Source organism: Pagrus major, chromosome 10 (assembly GCF_040436345.1).
Source record: "Pagrus major chromosome 10, Pma_NU_1.0".
Taxonomy (NCBI): domain Eukaryota; kingdom Metazoa; phylum Chordata; class Actinopteri; order Spariformes; family Sparidae; genus Pagrus; species Pagrus major.
In genome coordinates, this window is record NC_133224.1 from 10,054,205 (window position 1) to 10,067,370 (window position 13,166).

The following is a 13,166-nucleotide window of genomic DNA, read 5'->3' on the forward strand; positions in this document are numbered from 1 at the left end:
TTTCCCAGATCTCTTTGAACTGCTTAACAAATCATAGATGTGGACAGTGATTCAGAGGTCTGGAACAAGGCTAATTGGCTTTTCCCCAGACTGCATTAGTCTCTTCAGACATGCTACGAATCCAATGCACCAATGTGCCTGAATGCATAAGTGGAAAACTGCTAAATGAGAAGAAGAAATGGCAAGAAGAAAGTAGCCAAGGACGCTAATCCTCCTGCGCATACATTATACGTTTCTTCTGCTCTGCCTCTGTCTCTCAGTCTCCCACCGTTTCTCTCTCAGAATTTCCAGAAATCTCGTCCACGCCCTCCTCAAGTCCACATCTGTCTTTACAAGGCCAACCTCAGCCATTAGTCTGAGTGACAACAGTCCATTCAAGTTGAAAACACTCAGCACTACAACCAATCAGCCACCTGTCATTTTGTATGATCTCCGAGCACATGAAACTAGTACTCATCATTCATCACTGATGCTGTTTGATGCTCTATTAAATGTCAGTATGCAGTGCACTGTAAAACCTGCGGTCACCTCGTAAAAGTACCTCCGGCTACATTTTTATTTTCTTGCCCTGCACACACACACACACAATTACACACACACATGATGGGTGACATTTCAGGTATGGAAATGTGAGGACATTTACAACCTCTGAGGTGTCTTATGAAATGTAAGTAATTGGATCGGGGTCAATGTGACAATATAAAAATGAGACGTGTGCTAAGGTAGCCACTTCAAACTCAAATGAAGATTTTATTTGGGGTCCGGGTCAATCGCTTCAATCTCATTTTTTAAATACTCAACGCACTCTTGCTGTTTGTTTCAAGAACGTTCAAGTTGACGAAGCAACACAGTTATTTATTTACATTCTTGTGATAATTCTTCAACTTAGTCTTCAACTAAAATTCTTACATATTGCACCTTTAACCAAGCTGGAGCTTACCATTTATTGCAATTTTATGGGCCTGTACATACATTTTGTCATGCATTTTTTTTTATATATCTGTACTTGTAGATTTTAACAATTTTGTATCTTTTTATAGTACAAACGAAATCTCCATGGACATCCTTTAATTTTTTATCATGAAAATACTTATTTTCAAGTCTCAAAAGGTCTCTAAATAACCACTTTCACATCAGCATTTTCTTGTTGTTGTTGTCGCTGAGGCTCTGCCTGAATAAGAGAGTTCTCACAAATCCACAAAATAAAAAAATCGCCTTGCGTCTTCTAATTACTAATCCATTTCAACACTGCATACCTGCAATTAGGGTGAGGCTATGACAGCCAATTTCCGATGGTGTTAAGAAACACAGCCTGAAATTCATTTTCTTAATCAGATAAAACTTCAAAACATTAGAAGCCTGCCATATCCTCTGGGAGAGGCAGAGATAGGGATCCGGCGAAGGTTTCACATGTCTCTCCTGGGAGAAAATATGTGCACAGCTAAATAAATAAATAAGAAAGTGAAACAAATACGTTTGCACTGCTGGGCATAACATGGTACAGTCACAATGTGGTGTATGCTATCATCTCCACTAATTAGCAGACTCATTAAATATATGAACATGTTGATGTTGGATTCATAGACGATAGAACCGTTTTTGTAAATTGTCTAAAATGGCAAGGGTGTGATATCTTTTTAATTAATCTTGTGCTCAGCATTACCAAATACCCTTAAGCCAAATGCATCTGAATCAAAGTGAATAGGCTGTGTAGTTGATGAATTAGTTAAATTGTAAGATAAATATTTTTTGATGAATGGTTTGATGTTATTTCTCACATGTTCACGCGGACCAAGAACAAAGGAGCGAACCCGCACACACGCAGCCTTCCCAGGCTTTTAAAACTCATTATAGACTTAAGAGACGTGTGGCAGGAATCCTCACTGAAAGGAAAATCTTGACTGTAAGCAGCTAAACTGCTGTGTCTCTTTTATTCATTTTCCATTTAAACCATTTCGGCGTCTCTAACAGGCAACGGCGTCTCCCAGTGAGGCCGGGGCAAAAGCTGTTGTTAGTGAAATCTTACGCCTGAAGCTGTCGTAAACAAATCATTTCAAATCTGTCGGCGACCTCGCGGTATTTCAATTAACGGCATGAAAAGCACGTCGCTTTTAGGAACTAAAGGGATGATCACAAGGACGTCGATTCAGAAATATGCAAAATCATTAAAACTGTAACCTGCAATGGCTATCTATCACGTACAGAATCAGTAGTGTAAGTGCCAGGACTCACCTGAATATGGACAACCAGCTGTCATCAAATGTCACGTGACCAGCGATGACCAATCAAGCGTACGGAAACCGAAAGACTGGAGCTGCTTGATGTTGCGTGAGAATACGTTTACACTGGAACTGCTTTTGAAAGGGTGGCTAGAGTTTCAGCAGTGCTAATGAGTAGTGATTTATATAATGACAGACAGGTGTGTGTGATTAATGAACTTTCAGCCGTGACACTGAGAAGTGTCAGAAGATTCTCGACCACCGGCAGTCTTGTTTGAAAAGGTGACTCCTGTCCGGGAAACAACACCTCCGAGTGAAACATCCTCCGACTGAGGATTTAGAAATGAACTGTCAGTTAAGTTCCCCGCAAGCCACTGACACGTTTCCATTTGTACGTGTCGTGAGCTACATAGGCTAAAACCACGTTGTGTTCATGTTACATGTTCATGACCTGGCCTTCATACTGGAAGGTGGATGGAGTCACAGGTGAGAAGCCAGTGACCGCGGTTCAAGACTGCGTTTCATCATTTGTAAGACTTAAACCCCTGGATAGTTTTAAGGAGACCTCAGGACAATATTATGCTGCTGCCTGTGGCGACAAAACCAGATATTGTGAACCAAAACATGATGGTTTCCTAACCCCAACCAAGTGGTTAACCCTGATCGAGGGGTAGCGTGACCCAAAACGGGCAGCCTGCAGACCCCAAGGAGTTATCCCGACCTGGCTGGGTCTTTCTCTTTGATTGAAAGCTTGCTGGATTTGACAGGTTAAAGCAAAATCTTGGGAACAATACGCTTATTCTGTTTTCATTACCACTCTCGTGTCTGTCCATTAAATATGGGGCTACAACCAGCAGCTAGTTAGCTTAGCTTTACACAAAAACAACACATAGTTGTTAGACAGGGGCATTACGTGCCATTTCTACATTGTTAAACATTACTTTTTAAACAGGAGAGACATAAAATGTCAAATATTGAGCTCGCAGAAGAATTGTGTGCCTTCAGGCCTGCTGTTTCCTCCTGTTACAATGTGTCTGCTAAACTAAGCTAACCGGCAGTTGTCATTATACTTAATGGACATCTCACGTGGAATGCTTACAGCAACGTTAGATTACCACTTAGTGAGGCACAGCAAATGAAGTGAATGTCAGAACTTCTGACTAATCTATAATGTTGTGTTGCTCTTTCATTTGTTTCCTTTACCAATTTTGGTGGCAGAGAGAGGCGAGAAACAAAGGAGCTTCTCCGTACGTCTTCGCTGTTCAATCTTGATTAAAATTTCCCTCCTTTTGACTGACAAGTGGCCTTGGCTTTGTTTTAAAGGCTGTTAGTCATGAAATGTGCAAAACTGGGCAAACACAACTGAATTACTCTAACTGTGTGAAATCTGTTTTGTCAAGGTCTGTGAATGCTGAGAGGCAGTCAGTCAACACAGTATGAATTATTTACTTCTACTTCACAGAGGCAAAACAACATCATCTCGTAATGGTGTACTGTATGCATGTATGTTAGCACCACTCAATAACCTCTTCTTGCTTTTTTTTTTTCATAGCATAGATTTTCTTCCACACCAGGATAAAAAATCAAATGTATCCTCCGTCACACCTCAACTGTTCTCCCGCTGCACTTAATTCCCTTTTTTGCTAAAACAGAGAGTCCAAGCTCTTAATCCTTTATTGGCAAACTGTCTTATTGGCACTACTTTATTGCTCAGCTGGTCCTGTAGGGGAGCTCTGTGAAGGGTTAGTATATTCCCATCACTGTCAGTTTAGTCCAGGTGAATGGCACAAGGTTTGTCTATTTTATTACTGTAAGTGTCAATATTTGCATCCATGCATTTCAAGACTTTACTCAGAAAAAAAGAAATTAAGTGAAGGTGCCAACAAGCAGAGCCAACAAATAAGACAATATGCACTAATGGTTAAAGGTTTCGAGGACTACTTGAGGACCACTTTATCTCTTTGAGTGGTCTTTCGTGCTTTTAGGTTGTCGAAAGTTCTAGTTGGAAATTAGATTATTTTCCATGAACACAACACTACACAGTGGTTGAACCAGTGTCAAATGAAAGGGCAGAGAAAGACAAAGAAACAAAGCAATGGTTGAATAAGAATATAGGAAATCACGAGTCATTTGTAGAGAGAAATTGGAAGCTTAGCATCAGCATGTGTGAAAATTTAATTACGAACACGTTCCTGTTACACAAGTGCACAATAACAAGCTCGAATTAACAAACTTCTTGAAAGTTTGAAATAGAGATAGAAGGTTGGTCCTGGGTGAGCAATATTACAATATCTGCTGAACATACTATAGACTGACAAATCAAACTTTAAACCTAATCAATCAAACCACTGAGCAGACTGCAGAGAGCCCAAAGAAAAATGGGTTCACAAAATATTGAAGCACCAATGTCACGTTGTGGTTCAATAATAATCTTCTCAAGCTTAGAAAAAAAGTATTATAGTGTAGGAACTTATGTCCATCGCCTCTGCATTAGCTTGAGGCTTTGTTGTTCTTGTTAACCCTTTTCATCTGGATGAAGAAGATTTACATGAAGGAGGCGCCTTTCAGGCACATCTTATCTCCTGGCAGAGAGGACAGTGCCTCTCTGGACCATAAAGACTTCAAACGAGGACAGTTTTAATTAATTTACAACTAAACTCCCATTTCTGAACTCTCTTTCCCCTTTGAACAGAACCTCCTCACACAGGTCATGAAGTTACCTGTGACAGTTCACCAGGAGGGACGAACGAATGTCTTCAGAATGTGTTAATACAATGTCTTTACATTTGCAGATTAAGTAACACGCCTGATCACTTTCTACCTATTTCTCTCTCTGTCTCTACGACTTCTGATCCACAAACACCCACAGAGTGGACATCGGACACCTTCTGACGTGTTTTTCCATGCTGTTACTCTGTCTTTTTTAATTTACGACTTATGCCTGGTACCTTATCTGCTCACATTCCAAACCAAATGGTCTCTGTATTCTTCCAGATTTCAGACCATGTCTAATTAACCATTAAGTCAGTATCTCACAATCTTATTTCTAACATATTAAGAAACAGTAAGAGAAGCTCATAAAACTGATCTTTCTCCCGTTTCTCTACGATTAAGGTTGACTGAAATCAAAAATTTAATGTTTAATCTGTACTGTGTTCGGTGGAACCACAGCACCTCCTGATGGTGAGTCCTGATACAGTTGGACGAGAAATATTCTGTTTAATATGTTCATGGTTATAACCAGTAAATGACTCTGATATGTCTTTGTTTTAACAAGTATTAAGCTGAATATGTATAATTAATGTTTAATCACGTCATAATCCTTGTCATGATAGACAAAGTACATCTATTGAGCCATGGTGAGAAACTGAGAAGGTGAAGCACGGTTTAGTTCAGTGAATTTCTGTGAATCTTAACACCTCCACTAAATCTTGGAGATAAAAGCCGGTAAGCCCCGCCTAGACACGCCTCAATTTGCAAGTAATAAGACGGAGAGATCACGTCTCTCGGTTCAGTTTGAGTTTTGTTTAGTTTTGTTTACAGGTTTAGGTTTAGTTTAGTTTTGTTTTGTTTTTAAAAGTTTTGTTTAAGTTTTTCTTTTGTAACTTATTTTGAAGCTCTTTACTTTACTTTGAAACACGCTCCAAGACAGCGATCTCATCAGAAGTGCTCACGCGTTGATTTTTCTCATTTTATATTTTTCGCAGTATTGATTAGCTTCTTTTATTAAGTTTGTACCAGAACGAAGTTCTGTTTTAATTTGTTTTATACCGTTAAGTATCGTAACTCGCTTTTGAAGAAGTAAACTTAATTTAGATTACCTTGCATTAACTAACAACGGAAGATCCGCTTGATCAACGTATCCTCCTCAGTTATTTTATTCAAGAAGTTAAATCTAGTTTACAAAGTCAGAGCCTGAAAACCACTCGAAGAAACGAAGAAGAACATCTTTATCACAATCATCATCACGACACAGCAACTTGCTGTGTCTGAGACCGTGCAAACGGTTTCCAACGAAAGACAGACTCTGTGACAAGCCCCCAGCGCTCGCTAGCGGTATCATCCCGCTGGGCATTGAGCCAAGATCTGCACCGGATCGGTACGGGACCAGCTGCCCTCTTCCTAAGACAAAGGACCGAGGTGCCCAACCGACTGATACCGGACGAGCTGACCCCGGCCATCGGACCGGGACTGACTGACTGCTAGAGCTGCAAAACACCTGAGGAAATCCGCCGCCGCGGACTCAACACCTCTGCGGTGAAAGTAGGCTCTCCATCACTCACAACAGCTGGATTCACACATGATACATGAGATGGTGTCTATGGCTCTGATTCTGATCTTTTAGCTTAAAAGCAATTCGGTTAGGGTCTCGTTAGTATTAAAAATTACTCTCGTAATCTTTAAAGGCTTCAACCTAACTCATAATCTCACCATCAGCCCATATTCCACTAATAACCCATTACTTAGTTATTCCATATTTTCTGTTACCTGTTGTTATTCATTTAAATTGCCATTTCATTTATTTAACCTGAATTATTTAGTCAATAAACGTATTAACCGTATGTCGTTGTCTGTGCAGGTTTGTTTTTAATGTGGAGAACCGATGGATATGTGTAGAATCTCACTTCTTCATTTTTGAGATTGAATAAATTGATCTGAAATTGATTAAAATTGATACAAGTTAAACTTGTCCAGTCGAATTTGATTAATTACCTCCGGATTATTCAAATAGACAAAATAACGGAGGTGGTGCCCCATTAACGAGTGTTTATTATTAGTGTATCTCCTACATATTATTATGGTGCCGTCCGTGCGAGGCCACCTAAAACCACAGTTCTCTGCATTAAATTGAGGTGTACAGACAAACATCGGTTTTAATAATCAAAAACCCAAAGCTGTTTAATGTTGTTTGGCTGTCCACCAAGTGATTAGTGCGATACTTAACCTTATATTCTCTACTGCATATAGGCCTACCTTGAATTGTGTGTGAGCATAAAACTTCGCTGAGATTTGATTTCGCTGCTTAATATGAAATTAATGTGTATGGATGCTGCGTTGTAACCAGATCCGTGTGTGATAAAGAGCCTTCAACATCCCCGCATGTTGGAAATTAATGTGTAGATGCTGCGTTGTACCAGATCCATGATTTAAAGAGTTGTTAAACGCCGCCGTGCGTTAATGCTTCATGTACAGATTCTGCGCTGTAATTACCAGATCTGTGAGTTAAAATTGTTCAGCGCCGCCGTGCGTTAATGTTTCGTGAACAGATCCTGCGTTGTACCAGGTCTGTGATTTATTTGCATGCATAAGTGTCGCTGCACACTTCTTAAATTAACCGGTTTGATGAATCATAAGCTGTTGCGCTGTGCCAAAGCTTAGAGATTCAGCTGAGATAAAGTCTATATCTACCGCGATGTTCCGGAGATATTTGTAACTTGCTCAGACCCTCGTGTGTTCTGATTTAGATTAGCTACCTAAACAGAAAACAGCTGTGCAAACAGTGAGAGGTTTATTTGATCTACCCCGTGTAGTATCAAGATTGGTTGCTATGGCAACAATCTCGTTCAGAAGACAGTATATTTGACTGTGTAAAGGAGGACAGAAAACCTCTACCAGTTGAAATTGTGAAAACACAAGTAAATGAATGCAATGCTAGTTGCTGGTTGAATGTTTTCTGAAGTGCTGAAAAACTTGTTGGTGCTAAAATTAAAGTGGCAGGATTCACTGCGTGTGACCAGTGAACTCAACTGCTGTAACTTTGTCTTAGAGAAGTTAACCCTCCAGAGCCCAAACCGTCACTGACCCAAACCTTGAAAAACAAGGGGGGTATATCAGTGGGCGGAGCTAAAAAGTCCCTCCTCTAGACTCTTCTTCGTGTAGCCTTGTTAAAATTAAATTCTGCGATAGCGCCCCTGGTGGCCGACTCTGTTAAAACCTCCGAAGTTGCGATAGCGCCCTCTGTAGGACGATTCGGTAAAATATTTTTATTTCTTTTGATAGCTTCTTCTAATGACCAACTCTGTGAATATTAAATTTGTGACAACACCACTAGTGGCTGATTCTGTTAACAACAAATACATTTGAATAGCATATTCTGCTGGCTAACTTGATTAATTGAATTTTGTCTTTCAGCTTTAATAGGCTGAAATCCCACACAGGTACTTGCTAAATTGTATTATTGGAAACCTGTGATACTGCAATAACTACTACAGTGAATTAACGTCCCATTATTCAGGTAAATCGAATAATTAAGTTGTAAATTACGAATTTGACAACTTTAACCAGATTTGACAACTTTATTCCAAATTCAATTGAAATTTTTGTTGTATTACTTGGAATTTGATCTTGATATATGCTACACGCATGCAAGTCAAAGAATTAAGCTGTTAACTACACATCCAAGTACTTTTAATCGAAACACATTTAGATCGAATACTTTAGTCATTGTTGTTAACACATTAGCTGTCAAATCCTTTGAAATCCAAAACGTCTGCTGTTTTTGAGCTTCACAAATTGAGTTAATTAACCAAGCAAACCCCACCTCTAATTGAAAACAATTAGAATTTAAAAAGCTCAAATAAAATAAATAAATAAAACAAAGTAAATAGAATTTTGAATTGAATTTCTTTTCTTCTAAAAACAATGGCAGGGCCCGGTGATTCTGACACCGTGAGCCTAGTGAATCCCTTAGACAATCTAGATTCAGTAATACTGGATCTCACCACAGAGTTGCTACCAGATTATGCAGATAAAATCCAGAAGACCGACCCTAGTGAGCTACATGAAATAATGTCCGCGTTAGTACGCCAGTCCCTGACTGAAGAAATGAAAGGAAAAGCCAGAGAGCAAATGTTAGGGAAGATGATTATCGTGATGTCTGCACAACAAAAACGCAGAGACCAACTGCTAGAGAATGCTTTAGCTGAAATAACCCCTAAAAAGCAACACGAGAAAACTAAAGAGTCCTTAACTAAAGCAGAAGACTGCATTAACCGACTTGAGTCTCAGGTTAAAGCACAAAAAGAGGAACAAACTGAAATGAAGAAAGGAAACTCAGAGCTCAAACAAGTCCTTCATGCCCAAGGGCCAGAGCTAGATAAAACAGAATATGAACTTGAAAAAGTAACTAAACATCTTGAAGATGCTAACAAAGACCTTGGAAAAGCAACCAAGGAAAATAAGGAGCTAAAAAGTAAGCTCAAAGTTTGGGACAGGGCCAGAGAAAGAGAAAGGAAATGTCTACATGACATGCAACAGGCACTAAAAGAAGCCAGGGACCAAGTTAACGAATCCCATCTTGAACAGATGGAACAAGAGGCAGAGCTCGAAGAGGTTAAAAGGGAATTAAAGCACTCCTTTGAGTATAGTTCATTCCCAAAAGCGCCTGCAGGTGCAAACTCTCATGAGGAAAACAAAGAGAGCAGATTCCACAGGAACGCTCAATTAGGCACGTCCCCGCCACGATCTATGTCACCCATAGATCCCGTTGTCCAGTCTCGGACTGACAGGGACCTGCGTGACCGAGATAAAAGGTCTCCCTCCTCTCAGCCTCTCCCTCCTCCAAGCGCGCAATATTCGCGAAACCCCTCCGACAGGGACCTAGATAAAATGGCTCGAAACATAACCCATTTCGAACCCAAACCTGGTGCCTTTAATGAAACTCACAGGCAATTCGACCCTGAATTTTTTCCCAACCCTCCCACCCAAATGATCGGCATTGCCGCTCAAGCTCAGGTAGTAGCCAATGCTCCTGTCGACTCTTCAGAACCGAGACGCTCCGGTCCTGACTTGAAATACTTGCATGACGCACGCACTGCCTTGCGCATTGTCGAGGGCCTCCTTGTACATGTCTCCGACGCTCTCACTTCACCTGCATTCGTGGTGCCTCAGAGCCACAGGGGGGTGATGCTAATGCAGGCCCATAACTCTCCATGCGCAGGACATAGAAAAGCCAAAGCAACATACCAGGCACTCCAACAAGTAGCCTATTGGCCACACATGCAGGAAGATGTAGCAAACTACATCAAAGACTGCTCAATTTGCTGTCAGGCCCAACCGTCAAACCTGCTTCACAGAGCTCCCTTCCCACGAAGGGGCCACAGAGCCTACTATGACCAAAAAGTGTCCCATGACAAAGTCGAAGTGGGGGACAAGATTTGGTACTACACCTCTGCTCCCCTGACTAGAAAGGCCAACCAAAACACCAGAAGACTTGCCCGCAAGCTTCTGCCCCAAAAGCTCAAAGTAAACAAAGGCCAGAAAGAGCAGACACTTAAGTGGATCCATCGCAACCAGATGAAACCACACAAAAACCCCATGGGACTTGACAGGGATGCAAACTTCTCTGATAGGTCATAAATAAGGATAAAACCTTTAAAGCACCTAAAAGTGCCAATCGCGAATACATTTTTTTTTTTTTTTGCCAACAAAGGTCACTGTTGTTCGCGTCATTTACAAAGTTGAATTGAGAAATAGGCTTTGTAAATTAACCTGCTAATTTAACCTGCTTAACTAAATACAGTCCTTTGATTCACCCAAAACTAATTGATTCAAAGTGGGGGTTAATCTAACACGTTTGCCCTTTGGTCCAAAGTGTATAATAAATTGAAAAGTAGAATTAAAACCAAACTCTGAGATTGTTCGCAAGGAACATCCCAGACTGTTGATCACCAGCTGTCGTCTACACACAAAGAAAGTGTTTATCAGAATGACAGACTCGACTTACAGGTTGCAGCAGTTGCAGAAGTTCACTGTCACTCAATCAGAACTGAGTAATTTAGTTGCAGACCTAAACAATTAATTGGTGAATCCTTGATAAAGCTATCAGCTATAAAGCTTGTAAGAATATTTTGTTGGTTTAAATCTTGGACTCTCTACAGTTCATGCTGTAAGTTTATTCACAGTAAAATCGCCATGAATGTGAATTTCAAGCTGAAATCCCAGACATCAGAGCGCAGATCAACCAACAACAGCAGGTGCTACAAACATAAGCCAATCATTGTAGAGCATCATTTTGGTGGTCGAAACCCACAGTGAAGCTCTGAATAAAACTCTCCTTGCTATAATCAGAATTAGAATCAGAAATACTTCAGTGATCCCTGAAGGGATATTGCTTGTGTTACAGCTGCTCCCAGTCAGTCTTAGAAAATAAGCAGAAATGTACATCTATATGAACAGTGTAATAAATATTTACGTGAGTAATCATTCTCCTTTCAGTCATGTCAGTTGATTATGCTCACACACAACCTGTCAGTTCGTTATGGCAGACACGCTGAGAGACATTGGATCCTCAGTGAACAGCTCAGCCATAAATAAGATTCTTCTGCATCTTATCCCACTGTTTCTGGTGAAGTAAATTTATCCACCATTACCAGAGAACGTTATCCTATACATTGAAAATTTAGCTCTATCATTTGAACACAAACCAATATGAAATCAAGAAATCTAAATTTTTCGACAAACACACACTTGAGTTAGAGCAAAACACTCTTACTCAAGTGCAGTGATCAGTTATTGATAGCGACTCTCACAGTTAGTTGATAACTGTTACTATTGACAGTTCTATAACAGGCTCCTTAATTCTATAAGATTAAGAGTAGAACTTTCCACTAACCAAGTTAGTATTATCAGTATTGTTTCCCTTTATTCTTTCCTTACTATATGATTAGACCTTAGCACATGCCAAAGTCAGACACCATCTCTGATCATAAAGTGTGCCACCTGTGCTCCTCGACGATGGACATCATGACTTCATCGATCCAAAGTTCCCGCTACTACGGTCATTCAGATCGAAGTGGGGGATATGTAGGAACTTATGTCCATCGCCTCTGCATTAGCTTGAGGCTTTGTTGTTCTTGTTAACCCTTTTCATCTGGATGAAGAAGATTTACATGAAGGAGGCGCCTTTCAGGCACATCTTATCTCCTGGCAGAGAGGACAGTGCCTCTCTGGACCATAAAGACTTCAAACGAGGACAGTTTTAATTAATTTACAACTAAACTCCCATTTCTGAACTCTCTTTCCCCTTTGAACAGAACCTCCTCACACAGGTCATGAAGTTACCTGTGACAGTTCACCAGGAGGGACGAACGAATGTCTTCAGAATGTGTTAATACAATGTCTTTACATTTGCAGATTAAGTAACACGCCTGATCACTTTCTACCTATTTCTCTCTCTGTCTCTACGACTTCTGATCCACAAACACCCACAGAGTGGACATCGGACACCTTCTGACGTGTTTTTCCATGCTGTTACTCTGTCTTTTTTAATTTACGACTTATGCCTGGTACCTTATCTGCTCACATTCCAAACCAAATGGTCTCTGTATTCTTCCAGATTTCAGACCATGTCTAATTAACCATTAAGTCAGTATCTCACAATCTTATTTCTAACATATTAAGAAACAGTAAGAGAAGCTCATAAAACTGATCTTTCTCCCGTTTCTCTACGATTAAGGTTGACTGAAATCAAAAATTTAATGTTTAATCTGTACTGTGTTCGGTGGAACCACAGCACCTCCTGATGGTGAGTCCTGATACAGTTGGACGAGAAATATTCTGTTTAATATGTTCATGGTTATAACCAGTAAATGACTCTGATATGTCTTTGTTTTAACAAGTATTAAGCTGAATATGTATAATTAATGTTTAATCACGTCATAATCCTTGTCATGATAGACAAAGTACATCTATTGAGCCATGGTGAGAAACTGAGAAGGTGAAGCACGGTTTAGTTCAGTGAGTTTCTGTGAATCTTAACACCTCCACTAAATCTTGGAGATAAAAGCCGGTAAGCCCCGCCTAGACACGCCTCAATTTGCAAGTAATAAGACGGAGAGATCACGTCTCTCGGTTCAGTTTGAGTTTTGTTTAGTTTTGTTTACAGGTTTAGGTTTAGTTTAGTTTTGTTTTGTTTTTAAAAGTTTTGTTTAAGTTTTTCTTTTGTAA